We start from the raw sequence: 19,788 nt of genomic DNA, 5'->3' as shown, positions 1-19,788 counted from the left end.
AGCGGTGGTGTGTTGTGCTGGGAGGACTGGCTGGGAGAGTCGCTAAGTTTTAACAGGCAATTAATCGGTGGAAGGCACGTAGGCGAGGTTGCTGGGGAGACGAGAGAGAGAGAAAGAGAGAGAGAGAGAGAGACCGATAATTCAGTAGCGAGAGAGATACAAGAAAACCGTCATTGTAGTGAAAAAATTAACCCTTTCACTGCGATGACGATATTATGCTTTATTCTTGCCACCTCCAGACAGGTTGATTCATAAAATGTAGACTTTTTTAGTATACAGGTGAGAAGTGGTTTCCTGTAAATCTTTTCGTTGTCATTGTCGCCCTTTTTTGTTATTCTCGGCACACGATTTTTGTCAACCAGTGTGTGTGTGTGTGTGTGTGTGTGTGTGTGTGTGTGTGTGTGTGTGTGTGTGTGTGTGTTTAGACAAGGTGAACTTTCATGCCTTTCTTTTTTTTTTTAATCAGTAAACATAATTTCTTCTTCAGCCTCAAATATTTAATTTTCTGAACTTAAGTTTTGGTGTTTTTTCGATGTTTTTGTTTCCTTTTTCCATAGATCCGTGGAGGAGTTTCACCTTATATTTATTTAATTGTTTTTTATTTTTTATTTTTTTATTATTTTTTTTTTGTTCTGTGAGGGCTGGGGTTTACTTTAACTTAATAAAATCGTGCGATGATAGTAAATAAAAATCATAAATTGTACGTGACCCTTGAAGCTTTGGATCAAGATCGTCTTTAATCCAGGTGAGAGGCCAAGGGTTATTATAAGGTAAATGGAATCGTCTGGCGGCAAGATGAAGAAATTAGGATTCATATAATGGAATTCAGTATTATTCGGTTTATATCATTTTTATTAACCTTGCAAAACAGAAATCCTGCCTAGATTCAGTAGTGTTTATATCATTTTAACTTTGCAAAAAAAAATTTTGCTTAGATTCAGTAGTGTTTATATCATTCTAACTTTGGGGGAAAAAAAAATCCTGTCTAGATTCAGTAGTATTTATATCATTTTAACTTTGAAAAAAGAATCCAAAAAAAATCCTGAGGAGATTCAGTAGTGTTTATATCATTTTAACTTCGAAAAAAAAAATAAAAAAAAAAATCCTGAGTAGATTCAGTAGTATATATATCATTTCAACTTTGGTAAAAGAAAAAAAAATCCTGCCCAGGTTCAGTGGTGTTTATATTATTTTCACTTTGCCAGACAGAAATCCTGCCTTATTCTGTGCGAGGTCGCTTAGGACGCTCGTACCCGTGACATGAGCCAGCAATTAGAGCGGCATTCATAATTACTACACCCTCATTAATTATCCCCACAAGTTACCAGCGGCAGGGTGGGGGGATGGCTGACAGGGGGGGCGTAGAGGAGGGGAATGGCTGGCTGGAGGGGTGTGTCGGGGGCGTAAAAGGGGGCTAGGGGGGTCGGTTGTTGTGGGGGTATGTCTGGATGGGGAGAAAGGGAGGCTGGGGGGGTTGTTGTGGGTGGGATGCTGGTTGGAGGGGTGGGGGGGGCGTAAAAAGGGGCTAGGGGGGTCGGTTGTTGTGGGGGAATGACTGGATGGGGAGAAAGGGAGGCTGGGGGGGTTGTTGTGGGGGGTATGCTGGATGGAGGGGTGTGTGGGGGGCTGTAAAGGGAGGGCTAAGGGGGTTGTTATGGGGGGGTGAGGGAGGGAACGTCGTGTTGGGCATCAATCACCCGTCCAGCCTCCCGTCACTGCCCCTCATACCGACACAGGCCACGCAAACTTACTCCTCTGATTCATGTCCCTCGGGGCTGTGTGTGCTCTCAGATTAACACATTCGTTCCTCTGATTCATCTTCTGTAATCATCTGGCGTCACCTGGAGGACAATCCCAGAGTTGCCTCGACTGTGAGAGGGTTATTGATGCCCATTTAAACGCACTGAGGCCTTGATAATTCACCCTGGCCCAAATAATCAGCAGTTACTTGGATTAATTTACTCCTGCCTAAATAAAATGATCAGAAGTTACCTGGATATAATTATATACTCTTACTCAAATAAAATAATAAGTAACTTGGAATAAACTCGTCCCGTCCTTGAGTTAACCCTCTGGCGCAGGTGAGAAATTCGTTTACCTGAAGGAAATCGTAGCTGTCGGATACCTTAATTATATCTTGATTAATATTTTTCTTTATTCATAGACACAGATGCACTTCCTTCCGGCTAATACGCCTCACTGACACTCACACCGACACTAGATTTTTACTGCAATAGGGTGCTTGTCACGAAGAAGTGCTATGAAATGAACCCTGACACATTCAACACCAAAATTATTATACACTTTTCATTCAATCCTGCCCTGGAATTGCCCTCTCCCAGACCACTAGTAACTTTCACCTCTGTTGGTAGTCCCCCAGGTGTGTGCATGATAGGGTTAAGGGTTAGTGAAGGTGAGGGATGGAAAGCGGTAAGGCCAAAGGAAAAAATGTACAGTTGAAGGCATGAATATCGACACACATCATGACGATAAATAATGAAATAGTGAACAGTAACTTTCGAAAACCCTTGATGTGATATACGGAGATTGACAGACTTTTCAGAATGATGTGGACGGGTTTCATAATTGCTTGACCTAAATACAAATAAATAAAAACGGATCGATAACCACAGTTTTGATTCCTTCCACAAGCCATGAGTCCACCCCCCCCCCCCCAATCACCCCCGGCCCATTCACACCTCCACACACCACGCCACATTGCCATTCGTAACACCTCCTGGTCAGTGGTTTTATTTTGCGTACTACGCCGAACTGTTCTGTGTCATTAACGTCTTTCTAATACCGACTTACATTGCATAAACAACATAAACTTCATATCCAGAAATAAGCAGGAAAAAAAGGGGTGCTAAGGAACCTTCTTTACCCACGAGTCAGTAATGTCATGACCCGGTGTCCCTCATTACCGTGTTCATTAATTAGCCTGTCAGGTGAAGCCACACTTATCGAACGAGCGCGAACTACCATCAGCGAGAACTATCGAACAAGAGTGTTTGGTAGATCAATATGTACGGCTGCATAACAGCTGAACATGGATGAACATAAAAGAATTTGATCATCTGGTAGTCAGCCCCTCAGTGAGTGTCAGAAGTGATTGAACAAACGTGCAAACGTGAATATTCACCTTTGTTTGTTTTTCGCTAGTGTTTGGTCGTGTTCGTTTCCTGTGTGTTGAATCCAGGAGTGGGACTAAGGCCTGCTTTGGCCTCGAGGTCGAGGCCGAGACTTTATAGAAAACCATGAGGTCGAGGCCGAGGCCTAGGAGGATCTTTTTCCTAAGGCTTCGAGGCCGATGCCGAGGCCTTTCCAGTGAAGACCTTACGTGACCTAAGCGGATGTCTAAATATTTTATGGTTTTGATCCGTGGTGTGGGAAAATATAACAAATTCTTAACTGGCGCTAGAGTTGCCTTCCCTAATTACAGAGTAAAACTTTCTTACACAATATTATTCCTTCGGTAATAGAAATAGAGAGCTGAACTTCAGGTACTGATCTGGAGAATATATTCCAATAGAAAGCTTAGGTAGGCGAGATATGGTAAGGAAAGGAGAGGCCAGGTATAGGAAAGTTAATCTATACAATAGCTTGGTATCATATCTACGTGTGTCATTCCCTATATCAGCTCCCAATATATATATATATATATATATATATATATATATATATATATATATATATGTGTGTGTGTGTGTGTGTGTGTGTGTGTGTGTGTGTGTGTGTGTGTGTGTGTGCGAGGTAGGAGAATGAAACAGGGAGTAGGTATAGATGGAGGAGAAAGGGAGAGTCTGGGAGCAAACGTTAGACACTATTAAGTTGCAGGTCAGAGCAAGAGAGAGAGAAGGAGAGAGAGAGAGAGAGAGAGAGAGAGAGAGAGAGAGAGAGAGCAGGGCGAACCTGCGATTTTAGATTTAGGGTGGGCAAGGGAAGACCAAACCCACGTGCAATACACCACAGGCCATACCATACCAGCATATCATGTTTTGATTATAAACACCTTAATTAACGTAGAACCACTACAGGTAAGGAGGAGGTATGGTGAGGCTGGGGTCTCCTGGTGACTCTCAGTACAACCAAACACTAACATCTCACCTACACCACATACTAACACCTCATCAGAACACCATGTTTTGAGTATACTGTCCTCAAGTACCACAAATCACTATACGGAGGGAGGTGACATGGTTAAAATACACCTTTAGGTCCATCGGAAATGTCACCTGGCCTTCATACCTGTCATCTGGGTCGATACTAGGGTCAGTTTTGGAGGCTGAGACAGACAGCGTTTTTGATAATGTGGCCTCAAAGCCGAGCCCGTAAAATCGAGGCTATTCCATAGCCCCATATCTGGTGTTGACTCACCCTAAGGTACGGAGACCGCTCACGCCGGGGTAAGCGAGTCAGTTCATATCACGCTCAGTCAAGTACCACCGGGAGACAGGTTGAAATTGCACTGAATTTTACACATTAATTTATAAATTAATGAGCCGCAGTTGTCAGTAATTTTAGTACCAACTGATGGCCAGGTTTTTCACATGCTTTTGGTCAGTCCTAATTACGTTCATGTCCACAGGGTTATGCAAAAGTACAAATGAACATCGTGATACAAAAACTATAGTACATTATTACATTATACCCATTTGCACTCCGAACAACACACCTGCCGTACATTGTCATTACTGCACAAAACCTCGAGGACACAGTTTTCCTTCCCCGTCTACCCTCCTGCTCACCTGTTTCCTGCTTACCTGTCCACTTGTCAGCCTTCTCTACCTGCCTGTCTACCTCTCTGTCTACCTCCATCAGTCATGTAATCAGTCCAAATGCTCCAACCATCAAGTAGTCTCTCTCTCTCTCTCTCTCTCTCTCTCTCTCTCTCTCTCTCTCTCTCTCTCTCTCTCTCTCTCTTTCCCCCCACCCCTCCCCCATCATCACCTGTCCCACCCCTTCACCACACATCATCACCATCTCTCTCTCTCTCCTGGTGACCCTTCCCCTCACCTGCCACACTTCCTAATTACGTGAGGACAGGTGAGGCCAGGGCGGTCAGGGGAAGTTGTGAGGGGAGGTGGTGAGTGACGTGGGGGGAGGGGAGCGGGTAGAGGAATACGAGAAGTAGAGGTAGAGCGCTGGGGAGATGGAGGGATCGAGGGAGGGTATGAGACATAGTGGCGTAGGGGGAGAGGAGAAAAAGGAAAGTAGATGGGGGGGGAAGAGAGAGGTAGAGTGATGGAGGGAGGAAGAGAGAGAGAGATAGAAGGATGGATGGACACAGAGAGAGAGAACGAGATAGAGAGAGAGAGACCTTGGAAAGTTGTATATATATATATATATATATATATATATATATATATATATATATATATATATATATATATATATATATATATATATATATGAGGGATTAGATAGATAGATACATACATACATAGACTATAAGAGAGAGTGAGATAGATAGATAGATATAGGTATATGGGTACATACATCCATACATTGTGTGTGTGTGTGTCGGGGGGAGACAGAGGAGGGGCAGGGTATGGAAGGGAAGGGAAGGCAGAGAGGGAGAGCAGGCTTAGATCACACACCAAACTCCGCCGCCCACCAGAGTTTGTGACGCGGCCCTGGTGAGAAAGTTTGGCCGGCACTAACAACAAACTGTGGCCCATAGCCTGGCCGATCCCCACGCCGGTAATCTTGTGTCGCTGAGATTGGAACACGGGGGTGGGCGCGCCTTAATGCCCACTTTAAGATTCACTACATAATATACACACCACCCTGACACTCCTAGCTCTCCCCCACCCCCCACGTACACATCCACCCCCCTTACCGTCTCTTGCATGCACTCTCTTTTCACACATCTGTCTGTCTATCTGTCAGTCTATCTACATGTATCTCTTTGTCTGTCTGTCAGTGTCTGCATACCTACTTGTCTGTCTGTCTGTCAGTAGGTTTCCTCCCCCCCCCTCTCTCTCTCTCTCTCTCTCTCTCCTGAAAACCCACAGTGAAGTCTATTTAACTAATTCGCTAGTCTAGGGAGGGAGAGGGAGAGCTCTCAAGGTTAATCTCTCTCTCTCTCTCTCTCTCTCTCATATATTTTCACATCAAAAAAAGAAGGAACCCAAGGCGTATGGCGTGCAAAAACAAAACAATATAAACATTAGCACAAATTATCAACACAAATTCAAGGACGTAATGGTGATGTTTATTGATGTTCACACGACGATTTTCCTCATCCGTAGGTAAACATCTCGTAGTGAAGGGGTTGAGGAGCTTCATTGATGTCACCGCCTCTCGTACCTTATATATTGTTTAAGTTTTATTGCCTGGTTTATGTAGAATTTATTTATGTATTTATTTATTTATGATGATGCTAGGGTTTGTGGTGGCTGGGTAGATTATAAACAGCGCCTGGAGAGAGAGAGAGAGAGAGAGAGAGAGAGAGAGAGAGAGAGAGAGAGAGATGAAAACGGAGAAGGAAGACAGGTGAGTGATGAAGAAGTAAAGGAAGGTAAAGGAGAAGAGGTGGAGGGAAAAGTGAGGTAAGAGGAGGAGACGGAGGAGGAGGAAGAGGAGGAGGAATCAGAATAATAATAAGAAGAGGAAGAAAAGAAAGAGGAAGTGGAGGAAGGAGGAAAACAGCTGAAAGAGGAAAAGAGGAGGAAATAATGGGATAAAAGAGGATGGAAGATGAAGAAGATAGAGAAGAAGGGTTGTGTGTGTGTGTGTGTGTGTGTGTGTGTGTGTGTGTGTGTGTGTGTGTGTGTGTGTGTGTGTGCAGAGAATGGTAATAAGGCACAGAGCTGATGGTGTAGAGATAGTCGGGAGGAGGAGGAGGAAGGGAGAGAGACTGGCGAGTGATGGAGAAGGAGGAGGAGGAGGGAGGGGCATGAGAAGGAGGAGGAGGAGTGAAAGGAGGAGAAGAAGGATTGAAAACAGGAAGAGGAGGAGGAGGAAGGGAGAGAGACTGGCGAGTGATGGAGGAGGAGGGAGGGGCATGAGAAGGACGAGGAGGAGTGAAAGGAGGCGAAGGAAGATTGAAAACAGGAAGAGGAGGAGGAGGAAGGGAGAGAGACTGGCGAGTGATGGAGGAGGAGGGAGGGGCATGAGAAGGACGAGGAGGAGTGAAAGGAGGCGAAGGAAGATTGAAAACAGGAAGAGGAGGAGGAGGAAGGGAGAGAGACTGGCGAGTGATGGAGGAGGAGGGAGGGGCATGAGAAGGACGAGGAGGAGTGAAAGGAGGCGAAGGAAGATTGAAAACAGGAAGAGGAGGAGGAGGAAGGGAGAGAGACTGGCGAGTGATGGAGGAGGAGGAAGAGGAGGAGGAGGGAGGGGTATGGAATGGACGAGGAGGAAGGGGAGGAGGAGGAGGAGGAGGAGGAAACAGAGAATGGGAAGAGAAAAATAAGAAGGTAAAGACAAGGAGGAGGAAGGAAAAGAGATGAAAAAATGATTGAAAATGGTGGAAGAGGCAGAAAGACCAAACGGTGTGTGTGTGTGTGTGTGTGTGTGTGTGTGTGTGTGTGTGTGTGTGTGTGTGTGTGAGAGAGAGAGAGAGAGAGAGAGAGAGAGAATATCAAATTGCCTCCCTTCACCCCACCGTTCCCTCTCGTGGCGACCCGGCTTATCGGAGGAAAAAAGAGGAAGGAGGAGGAGGAAAACAGCATCTCTCTCTCTCTCTCTCTCTCTCTCTCTCTCTCTCTCTTCATATTCCTGTAAATCCTCCTCATCCATTCCTTGCATTTTCCTTCCGTCTTATTTTCTCTCATTTTTCTTACCTTTTCTCCTTCCCATCTTTGTTTCTTGTCTTTCCCTCCCAGTCCTCTTCCTTCTTCCTCTTCCCTCCCTCTGTTTCTTCCCTTCCTCCCCCTCTTCTATTGTAATCCTTGTCTTAGACTCATAAAAGAGATACCACAGTCACCGCCAATCCTAGCAAAAGGCCTTGGAAAAGTTAGTCTCCCTTCTGTTTGCTTTATTTTTTCTTTATTCCTTCGTATATCTTCCCTTTTTCGTCTGTCTTCACTCCTTTTCCCCTTTACTTCCTTCCCATTCTCATTCCTCTTCCTTCCCTTCCCTTCCATTTCTCTCCCTTTCATTCTTCTTTCTCCATTCCCCCCTCTCTCTCTTGCATCACCCTTCCTTCATTCCTCTCCCTTTCTCCTTATTCATCTCTCTCTCTCTCTCTCTCTCTCTCTCTCTCTCTCTCTCTCTCTCATCACTCCTACTCATTTCCCTTCATTCCTCCCTCCTCCTCCTCGTCCTTATATCCTCTCCTTTTCCCTTTCCTTACTTTTCCTCGTTACTCATTCCTTCCTCCTTATTTCCATTTCTCCCTCTCCCCTCTGCATCCCCTCTCTCTGTTACCTCTCCCTCTCTCTCCCTTCCTTAGTTATCCATCCTTCTTCATTTCCATGCTTCCCTATTCATCATCATCATTATGCCTTCCTCTCGCTTCCCTCCTACTCTCCTTCTCTTCTCCTTTCTTACATGATCTTTCCACTTAATCATCGTCTTCATTTCCTTCCCCTTTCCCTCTTCTCCTCCCCCTCCTCTCCTCCCCTCTCTTCTCCTCTCCTCTCCTCTTATCCTTGCCATTATTCTTTCTCATATATCTTTTCCTTCGATATTCTTTTCACCCCACACCTCATTCCACTTCCTCTCCTTATCTCCCCCTTCCTTATTTATACTCCCCACTCATTCCTCATTTCCTTCCCTCCTCCCCCCCTCATGTCTTATCTTGGCACTGTTTCTCCTCTCGTTTTCTCCCCATCCTTACTCATCCTCCCCTTTGACAAATCCTGTTCGTTTCCTTCCCTTCCTCTCCCTCCTCCTCACCTCTGTTCCTCACTTTTCTCGTCGTCGTAGTCGTCGTCATATTATCATCATCATCATCATCATCATCATCATCATCATCATCATCATCATCATCATCATCATTTCCTTTCCTTCTCCTCCTCCTCCTCCTCCTCCTCATCATCATCATCATCATCTCCACCGCCTCTTCCCGTTCATTTTCCTCCCGTTCCCTCCACCTCATCGCTGTACCCCTTCCATATTCCTCCTCCTCCTCCTCCCCCTTCTGCACATGCCTCCCCCTCCTCCTCAATTGTATTTTCATCCCCGTCTCCTTTATTTCATCTTTGCTCCCATCCTTAAATTCCTCTTTTCTTTATTTCCTACTCTTCTTCCTCTTCCTTATCTGTGCGTCCCCACCACATTTCCTCCTCCTCCTTCCTTTCTTCCCCTCTCCTCCTCTTCTTCATTTCTCCCCCTCACACCCTCCTCTTCATTTCTCTCACTCTCACCCTCCTCTTCATTTCCCCCTCTCCTCCTCTCCATTTGTCCCCCTCTCCTCCTCTTCATTTCTCCCCTATCCTCCTCTTTATTTCTCCCCCTCTCCTCCTCCCCTTCATTTCTCCCCCTCTCACCCTTCTCTTCATTTCCCCCCTCTTCACCCCTTCTTCATTTCTCCCCCTCTCCTCCTCCTCTTCATTTCTTCCCCTCTCACCATCCTCTTCATATCCCCCTCTCCTTCTCCTCCTCATTTCCCCCTCCTCCCCTCCTTTTCATTTCTCCCCCTCTCACCCTCCTCTTCATCTCACCCTCACCCTCCTCTTCATTTCCCCCCTCCTCCTCTTCATTTCCCCCCTCCTCCCATCCTTCATTCCCTCTCCTCCTCTTCATTTCTCCCCCTCCCCGCTCATCATCTTCATTTCTCCTGTCTCATCCTCTTCATCTCTCCTCTCCTCCTCCTCATCTCCCCTCTCCTCCTCCTCATCTCCCCTCTCCTCCTTTTCATTTCCCCCCTCCTCCCCCTCTTGCCATTTAGAGTATGAGTAACTGCACTTTTTAACCCCCGGTCCCACGAGACACCCCCCCTCCCCTCCTTACCAGTGTTACCATCTCAGGCTGCTTTCCCAGGCTTACTTAAGACGCTCATACTGGGATTATAAGTGCATTGGTGTTACTCATACTACGCTTATATACGCATCATACTTATACTGGGATTATTTACACATTTACACACATTACGTATTTTTACACATATTCTTACTCATTCATACTGGGATTATTTTCACATCTGCTCACATTTACACATTCTTAGACTCTCATACTGGGATTATTTACACACATTTACACATTCTTATACTCTCATACTAGGGATATTCACGAGGCTTGCTACTCTTACTGAACGCCTGACACTAAAATATGTAGACTCATTATCTTGGTTAGTTTTATCATTCTTGTTGAACTGATGATTGTGGGCTTTATTATTATTATTATTATTATTATTTTTATTATTATTATTTTTATTTTTATTATTATTATTATTTTATTTTATACTGAACCCTTTAGTGAATTTTTTTTTATTAAACTTATCATTTTGTGTACATTTATCTTTATTATTTTGTGCAGTTTGTATTATTATTAAGCTTATCTTTTTTTTTTTAAATATATTTGCTTCCTTTTAATCAGCAGAATGTACCTTTGATGTATATAATTCTATTCACTTATACTACTGCTCGAATTATGTATATATTTTCACACAGTTGACGAGAGAGAGAGAGAGAATTGAAGATGGAGAGGAGGATAGAGAGGGAGACGATGAGAGAAGGAGAGGAAAGGATGGAAAATAAGGGAAGAGAAGAGGAAGAACTGGAAGAAAGGTGGAAGAGCGAGAGGAGGGAGAAGGGAAGAAAGTTGGAAACGGGGTTGGGAAATGAGGAAAGAGGAGGAGGAGAAGAGGAAATAGGAAGGAACGAAGGTGGGGAAAGATGAGAAGAAAGGAGGAAGGAGGGAGGAAAGGAGGTGTAGAGACTTGGAAGAATGGGAGGAAGCAGAGGAAGAAGGTAGAGAGGGAGAGAGGAGAGAGATGGGAGAGATAAGTGAAGATAAAATGAAAGAAAGACAGGAAATGGAGAGACAGTGAGAGAGAAGGGGGAGGGAAGAAACGGGAATGGATTGACGTGGGAAGAGAGAGGAGGGGGGAGAATAATGAGGTGGAGGGAGAATGGGGTCACGGAAACATAGCAGAATAAAGAGGGAGAAGAGAAAATGAGAAGAAGAGAGAAGGGGAAAGAGGAAGTATAGAAGGTGAAAGAGGGAGAAAGGAAAAGAAGAGGGAGGGAGGGAGGATGAAGGGATAAAAGAGGGGTGGGGAGGTATGAAAAGGGGAAGAAAAGGAATGAGTAGGTGGGAGAAGGGAGAAATAGGGGATGGGGAGATACAAGGTGGAGAGAGGACAAGCAGGAGAGGGGAGAAGGGAGAAATAGGAGGGTGGGGAGATACGAGATGGAGAAAGGAAAATTAGAAGAGGGGAGAAGGGAGAAATTGGGGTGTGAGGAGATATGGGGAAGTGGTGGCAACGCTGTGGCTTCTGAGGGAGGGAGGGAGGAAGGGAGATACAGAGAGAGAGAAAGAGGGAGAGTATGCAGGCCCCCGTTTATTGGATTTGTGACTCAGGAGGTGACTGAGGGAGTGATGAAGCTGCCTGACCCCCCCCCTCCCTCCCCATCACACCAAATCATTTATTAAGCTGTCATTTATTCACCTACCATTTATTCAACTATCATTTATTCAGCCATCAATTATTCACCTATCATTTATTCACCTATCATTTATTCACCTATCATTTATTCAGCCATCATTTATTCACCTATCATTTATTCACCTATCATTTATTCACCTATCATTTATTCACCCATCATTTATTCACCCATCATTTATTCACCTGTCATTTATTCACCTATCATTTATTCACCTATCATTTATTCAGCCATCAATTATTCTTTACCTATACTCTGTTCACTCTGACCTGGCCGTCTCTTCACCGTCAGTGCTGCAAGAAGAAATTAGCTCTAGATTATTTTGCTAGTCACGAAGAAGTGTCGTAGTAGTACCATATTCAGACATTAAGTTACAGGAAATAGGCTTCAAATGGATGAACTTCTCCGCCAAGTTAAGATGAAAGAACTGTAGGCATTTACAAGAGAGGGGGTCCAAGTCGGGCCAAAGCTGTTTAATCTCCACAATAAACACATTTTGAAGAAGTGAGTGCCATTCTTCCAGTGGACCATAATATTAATAAGAAATGTTTATAGTTTTCCCATCATCTCCACCAAACTAACATCAGAATTTTTTTTTTATAAACCCTGATTTCTATAAATTAATTAGCATTTAAAATTTCGCAGATTTTTTTGCCTTTTTCTTTTCTACACTTTTGCCCTTCTCATTTTTTTCATTTTTTACCCATTTCTTTTTATTTTAATTTTTTGCCTTTTTTTTTTTTTTTGCCCAGTTTTACCTTTTTTGTTCTTTTACATTTTTTGACGCTTTATTTTTTTTTTTTTTTTTTTTGCCTTTTCGTTTTTTACCTTTTTTTTTTTTTTTTTTACATTTTTGCCAATTTCTTTACATTTTTTGCCTTTTTACATTTTTTACCCTTTTCTTTTTTTACATTTTTTTTTACATTTTTCTATTGTACGTTTTTTGCCTTTTTAATATTTTTGCTCTTTTACATTTTTTGCTCTTTTTTTTTTTTAATTTTTGCCCTTTTTTTTTTTGGCCATTTTTACAATTTTTACCCATTACTTTTTTTTTTTTTTTTTTTTTTTTTTTTTTTTTTTTAGCCATTGCATAACTCAGGTACCGGATATATTTGGCTATCTGGAGATTATATTAATTTACTGGAGGAATTTTTTTTACGGAGCTAGAGACTGGAAAACCATGTAATTAAAGGAGATTGAATGTGGTAAATGCAAGGCTAATTCTGATTTGCTTTCAAGTAGAGAGAGGGAGAGAGTGTGTCCCTAACTCACTTAAAATAAAAGACAAATTAAAGAAAAAGACATAAAAAGAGCAACTGGCAAGATAAATATGATAGTAAGAGATAGATATAATGATAGTACGAGATAGTAAGATAATTTGATAGTAAGGTCAAATGATAGTGAGAGGAATGACAGAGATAGTAAAATATAATGATAGGGATAGAGAAATATAATGATAGAGTAAAAGCTAGTAAGATATAATAATAGAGATAGTAAGAGATAAAGAGAGAGAGCGAAGGAGGGATGACAGTGATGGAAGCAGGGGATTAGCCTGGCAATACTAAGCCTCAAATGGAAAGAAATCCCCAGCCTTGTGCATCATTAATTGAGACACATTTTTACCGCCCAGCAGCGAACAAGAAACCACTTTTGCCGGTGATTCCCCCCCTCAAAAAAGGAAAAAAAAAAAAAAATCCCCCCTTCTTTCTCTTCCTCCCCCCTTTTCCTTCATGTCTTCCTCCCCTTCTTCCTTCCCTCTTCCGGCACCTTATCCTTCTACTCATCTTCCTTTTGCCTGCCTTCTGTCCCCACCCCCTCAGAGCTTACTCTTCTATTTCCATCCTTTTTCCTCTCTTCTCCTTTCCTTCCTTCCTTCCTTCCTAATCTGTCGTTTCACCCCCTGCTTTCCCTCCTTCCCACCTCCTCCATCCTCTCTTCTCCCCTGTTCCTTCCCCTCTCTTTTCCTTTCTTTCCTCCCCAGCCCTCATCTTTGTCCTCCCTGCCGTGTTGTCTCCCGTTTCTTCGTCTCCTCTCCCCTCTTGTTTCCTCTTTCTTCCTATCTTCTCTCCTCCTTTCCTATATTCTCCCTTCATCGCTTCCCTGCGCTGCCTATCCCTCTCTTCCTTCCTCTCCTCTTCCCTTTTGTCCCATTCTCCTTCCTCTCCTCTTCCCTTTTGTCCCATTCTCCTTCCTCTCCTCTTCCCTTTTGTCCCATTCTCCTTCCTCTCTTCTTCTCTCCTTTTCTCTCTTCTTCCTTCCGTCTCCTTCCTTCCTTCTGTTCTCGCCCTTTCCCTTCTTCCTCTCTTCTCTTTCCTCTCCAGCTCCTTTGTCCCATCTTCCTTCCCCTCCTGTCCCCTCTTCCATACCCTCTTCTTCCCTCTTCCTCCCTCTTCCTTACCCTCCTGTTCCCTCTTCCTTCCCTCTTCCTTCCCGATTTCATCCCCTCTTCTTCCCTCTTCCTTACCCTCTTCTTCCCTCTTCCTTTCCCTCTTCTCCCCTCTTCCTTACCCTCCTGTCCCCTCTTCCTTCCCCTCTTCTCCCCTCTGTCTCCTCCTTCCCGTCCCTCCTCCCCTGTAATTAAAAATTCTAAGGTATTTTTTCATCAGCTTTTACTCCTAATGCGTTCTTTATCCCGGGGGGGAGGGGGGAGGGAGAGGGTAGGGAGAGGAAGGAAGGAAGGAAGGAAATATAGGGAAAAGAGGAGGGAAGAGGGAGGCAGAAGGGTAGAGAGAGGATGGAGAAGAGGACGGAAGGAAGAAAGGAAGAAGGACATATAAGGAAAAGAGGAGGGAGAAGAGAAAGGAGAGGAAGAAAGGAAGGAAAGAGATAAGGAAAAGAGGAGAAAGAGAGAGAGAGAAGGGAGAAGAGAAGAGAGAGGACGGAGAGGAGGAAGGAAGGTAGGAGACGTGGAAAAGAGGTTGGAAAAGAGAGAGAAAAGTATAGAACATAGAGAGAGAGAGAGAGAGAGAGAGAGAGAGACCAAAGTATCAAAGGTAAATTTATGTTAGCTTAAAATAATTTGCCTATAATGTACCTTTAAATTGGAGGTATATTTCTCTCTCTCTCTCTCTCTCTCTCTCTCTCTCTCTCTCTCTCACGTCAATAGAACCACATGTCCTGAGTGAGATATTTTTATTTAACCCCTTCACTCCAAGTTTTTTGTTTCCATAATTACGTCAACTCCTATACTCTTTTCACTTTAACTTGGCCTAGATTTTGTTTTAGCTTATTTCACGTATCAGCAGAAAAAGACAGTACTAGGGCTCTACATCCGTTCCATAGCACTTCTTCGTGACTAGCACCAAATTCTAATGTTAGTCTAGTGCTACAAGTCAGCATTCAAGATGGAGAGATGTCAATTTTAGGCCAGGTTTAAGTAAAAGGAGTATAGGTGATTTTACTCAGCCAAAAGGAAACACCTCGTACTGAAGGGGTTAATGAAGGCCTTTGGGTGTATTCTCGTCTCCCTAACACCTTTTCCTAAGTGATTTATTTTGCTTATTACGCCTTACTCTCCTCTTCTAACGTAAAGCCTTCCAGTATCGCCACAGTCTGCATCAGTAACGTAGAAAAGGACATTAACCACCCATATCCAAAAAATAAATCGCCTAGGAAAAGGTGTTAGGGCGCATCTTTAACCAACGAGAATATGGGTCTGTGTCCAACCCCTCCTGAGTTAAATAAATCGTCTGAAGAAAAGCGGAATATAGATTGCGTCGTCGGGGTGATTGGGTGGGGCACAGGAAAGACTAGAAAGAGTAATTAGAAGAGACTAATTAAAGTATGTGATTAAGAGGTAATTACCGGATATTGGGAGATTAACCCCTTCAGTACGAAAGGTCACTTGAGATGATTAAAATCGTCTGAGAGCGGCAAGAATAGATTGGGAAATCCTAGGTGTGTGTGTGTGTGTGTAATTCGCCGGGTCGGTCAGGATCACTTGATGGTCGTGATCGTCAGCTTTTACCCTCCCAGAAGGGAGCTGAGAGCTCATATAGTCCGATCTAAGGGCAAGGCTGTGACCTTCACACACGCACACACCCGTCGCCTTGCTCCAGGGGAACAGTAACCACCCACTTCGTCAGTGAAACTTTTCGCAACCTGAGCGAGGCCCGAACTCCCATCCACCAGTTGGCAAGCGGGAACGTTACCACTGCACCAGCGAGCGGTGTTGTGTGTGTGTGTGTCGTGTGTGTAGAGGAACTTGTGATTACTCTGTGTAGTTAGGATGGGATCTGTCGTTGGCTGAAAAATGGCGCCTGTAGGTAAGAAGAATGTAAGAGTGAAAATAAAGGAAGAGATTAAAGAAATAATATAAGAGTGAAAATAAAGAGGTAGAAGAAAGAAAAGTGAAAATAAATGCGTAAAAGAAACATGAGAGTAAAAATAAAGAGGTAAAAGAAACACATAAGTGAAAAGAAAGTGGCAAAGGAAATATGAATAAAAGTAAATGAAGAGATTAAAGGAATATAAGAGTGAAAATAAAGGAAGAGATGAAGGAAATGTTACAGTGAAAATAAAGAGATGAAAGAAGTATGAGTGAAATGAAGCGATTAAAACATGAGTGAAAATTAAAATAAGAGATGTTAATAGTTACCCTTGCAAACTTAGAGCTTCCCATTGGCGAGAAAATGCCGCTGTCATTATCAAGCATAAAGCAGTAGATTAAGGTAAAGTAGAGTAGTTAAGTAAAGTAGTAAAGCGAGAAAGTAGAAGAATAGGGTGGTAAAGTGAATCGCAAAGTGAAATATAAAGATATAATTGCAAACTGAGATGGTAAAGTAACTAGTTTATTGAAATAGTAAAGATAATGCTTAATAAATGTAATAAGATTAAATAACAAAGATAAGTGGTAAAGTCGTCAGGCCAAGAATTAAGGAGTGGATCTTAAGGCATGGTGAAGGAGGCTCTGCAACTCAAGTAATTTACCTCAGTCCCCCATTCGTCATTTCCATTTTTTTTTTCAAGCCCCCCCTTCAAAAGACTCAACCTAGTCCCGTTTTCGACACGCTGATCATCAAATATTTACACGGCAGCGGACTCTCTCTCTTTTTTCTCTCTTTTCTTTCTTTTTTCTCCCACTTTTTTTTTCTCTCCCTCCCTCCTTCCCCTGCGGGCTTGAGTGAGATGATTTTCTGGGCTGGAATAAAGGACGAGGCGGTGGTAAAAATCGAAAGTGTTTCTCGTGAGGGAGAAAAATGCAGTTTCCCCTCCTCCTCCTTTTCTTTCTTCGTTTTCTTTTTTCTTTCTTTTTTCCTTTCTTTTATTATTATTATTATTATTATTATTCCTCCTCCTCCACCTCCTCCTCCTCCTCCTCCTCCTCCTCCTCCGTCCTTCCCTTCGCTCCTTCCCTCCCCTTTCCCTCCCTTCCTCCCTCAAACTAATCATTCCCTCCCCTTTCTACTTGCCTTCTCCCTCCCTTCCTCAACTTTGCTCTTCTCTGATCCACTCTCCTCCCTCCCCCCCTCTCTCTCTCTCTCTCTCTCTCTCTCTCTCTCTTTCCTTTCTCCCTTCTTCGTTTTTCGTGTTTCTTCTCTTGTAACTTCTCATACTTTTACCTTTTACATTTTTTTTCTCTTTTCATTCCTCCGTAAATTACTCTTTCCCTCCCTCCTCTCCTCAATTTTTCTCTTCTCTGCTCCACTTTCCTCCTTCCCTCATTTCACTCCCTTCTTCCTTCCTTTCTTTCCTGTCTCCCTTTCTTCATTCCGTGTTCCTTCTTTCCTTCATCTTTTCTTCTTACCTTCATTATTTCCCCCTTTCCTTTAACCTTTCTTTCCCCCATGCCCCTTTATCGTAAGCATTTTCTTTTGTTTTCCCTTCCTTCCTTCCTTCCATTCCATCATCCTTCCTTCTTCCCTTCTTCTTTCCTTCTATCCTTCTTTCTTTTCTTGAACCCTTCATTGTTTCCTTTTATCCCTTCCTCCCTCCCCTTCTTAACTTTACCTTCCTGTGATCGACTCTTCTTGCCTCCCTTTCCTCTCTCCCCCTTTCCTCCCTTCCTCCCTCCCATTCCTCCCACCCTTTCCTCCATTCTTCTCGTGTCTCCCTTTTGTCTGTCTCCTCATTCCTCTCTCTCAATTTCCTCCCTCCATTCTCCCTGTTTCTTTCCACATTTCACTCCATTTCATCCCTCCATTCTCTCCATTTCCTCCCTCCACCTTCTCCATTTCCTCCCTCGCTTCCTTCCTCTCGTCCTTCACTTTTCTCCCTTCATCTTCTCCCATATTTTCCTTCATTTTCTGTGTTTCCTCCCTTCTCCCCACCGCTTTCTTTTTTTTCCCCTTTTCCCCGTACCTTTACCTACCTTACCCTCCCTTTTTCCTCTTTCCCTTTCTCTCCCTTTTTTTTCCCTACCTACTTCTGTCTACTTTCTCTTCTCATTTTCATCGCATCTTCAATCTTTTCTTTCCATTCCTTCACCCTTCTCTCCTTTTCTTCCCCTCCCTTTTCTCCCTGACTTTCTTCTTTCTCCTTCTCTCTCTCTCTCTCTCTCTCTCTCTCTCAAGTTTCCGATCCACCCATCTATTTCCTTTTCCTTCTCTCTCACCTTCCTTCCTTCCTTCCTTCCTTCCTTCCTTCCTTCCTTACCCTACTGCCTTCCCTTTTATCGTCTCTTTCATGTCTCTGCCCTCCCCCTCTCTCTCTCTCTCTCTCTCTCTCTCTCTCTCTTTTTCTCTTCCTTGGCCCATTCTTTAATAACTTTGGCGTGTGAGAGAGAAAGTTAGTGAGGCAGGTGAGAAGGTAGGAAGGAAGAAGCAAGGACGTTGGCCAATATCCTGAGTACTGCCGAGAGAGAGAGAAAGAGAGAAATATCATCTTGAATTCCTGTTTCCTGGGCACTGCTAAGAGAGAGAGAGAGAGAGAGAGAGAGAGAGAGAGAGAGGGAGGACATTGACCAATATCCTCTTGAACACATGTTTTCCTTGTACTGTGTGTGTGTGTGTGTGTGTGTGTGTGTGTGTGTGTGTGTGTGTGTGTGTGTGTGTGATGAGAGGCTAGTTTAAACCATTCCCCACTTCCTACCATTCCCTACCATTCCTTCCTCTACACTACCATGATTAGACTGGGGTATGGTAGGTATCTTTGAATCTCTATACTAATCATCTATAAATATAACCCATCCACTCAGCCTTGGGTTCTTTCTTCCTTGCATTAAAAAAGGAGTAATAATAATCTTTCTTCTTTTTTCTACCATTCCCTACTCCTCCATTGATGTGTAAAGGAACTATTGACCACAGCTACCATGCACCATTCCATTCCTACCATTACTGTTTCTCATTCTAGTTAAACCATCTCTTATCTTCTTCTTTCTGCCATGCACTACAATAGCCCTCCTACCATCCACTACCATCGTCCTACCATCCACTACCATCGTCCTACCATCCACTACCATCGTCCTTCCATCCACTACCATCGTCCTTCCATCCACTACCATCGTCCTACCATCCACTACCATCATCCTACCATCCACTACCATCGTCGTACCATTCATTACCATCGTCCTTCCACCATCCACTACCATCCTCCACCCACCATCCACTACCACGAGCTACACACCACTTCCCTACCATCGCCACACCATCCCAACATCAGATGAACCTAAGAATCTAACTTTCTTTTTTTCTTTCTCTAACCTAACCTAACCCAGCCTAACAAAATAACTAAGACACTAACCTAACCTGCTACTAAGAAAACAAACCCAACCTTATTTAGACTTTTAAGGGTAAGAATAAAGGAAAAATTGGTACACAGAAGGGACGTAGCGACTCGGCGAAATAAGTCGAACGTCTCTAACTTATTTATATGGACTGTGTTTACGTTTACCATCCCACGTCTTGTGCCATTCCCTCGCCATATCCCATACTCTCCCATCCCCTACCCACACATCCCCTACCCACCCATCCCCTCCTCTTCCATCCCTTACCCACCCATCCCCCCCTCTCCCATCCCCTGCACTACCATGATTGGGGGCGAGGTATGGTAAATGTCTTCCCTTCGCTGCCATCCCCTCTCTCCCCCACCCTCCTCTCCCCTCCATCCTCTCCCATCCCCTGCACTACCATGATTGGGGGGGAGGGGGAGGAATGGTAAACGTCTTCCCCGCCCCCCGTTGAAGCCCCATCGCTGCAATTGCACACAGCGGTTGAGGGTGTGCCGGCATATTGAAGGCCTCGGGGTTATTATAATGATACGTGAGATAGGTAATTACGGCGAGGCTCTACGA

Source organism: Coenobita brevimanus, chromosome 63 (assembly GCF_032717465.1).
Source record: "Coenobita brevimanus isolate Jiangsu-jjx chromosome 63, ASM3271746v2, whole genome shotgun sequence".
Lineage (NCBI taxonomy): Eukaryota > Metazoa > Arthropoda > Malacostraca > Decapoda > Coenobitidae > Coenobita > Coenobita brevimanus.
The sequence above is the reverse complement of the archived record's forward strand: the minus strand, read 5'-3'. Positions refer to the sequence as shown.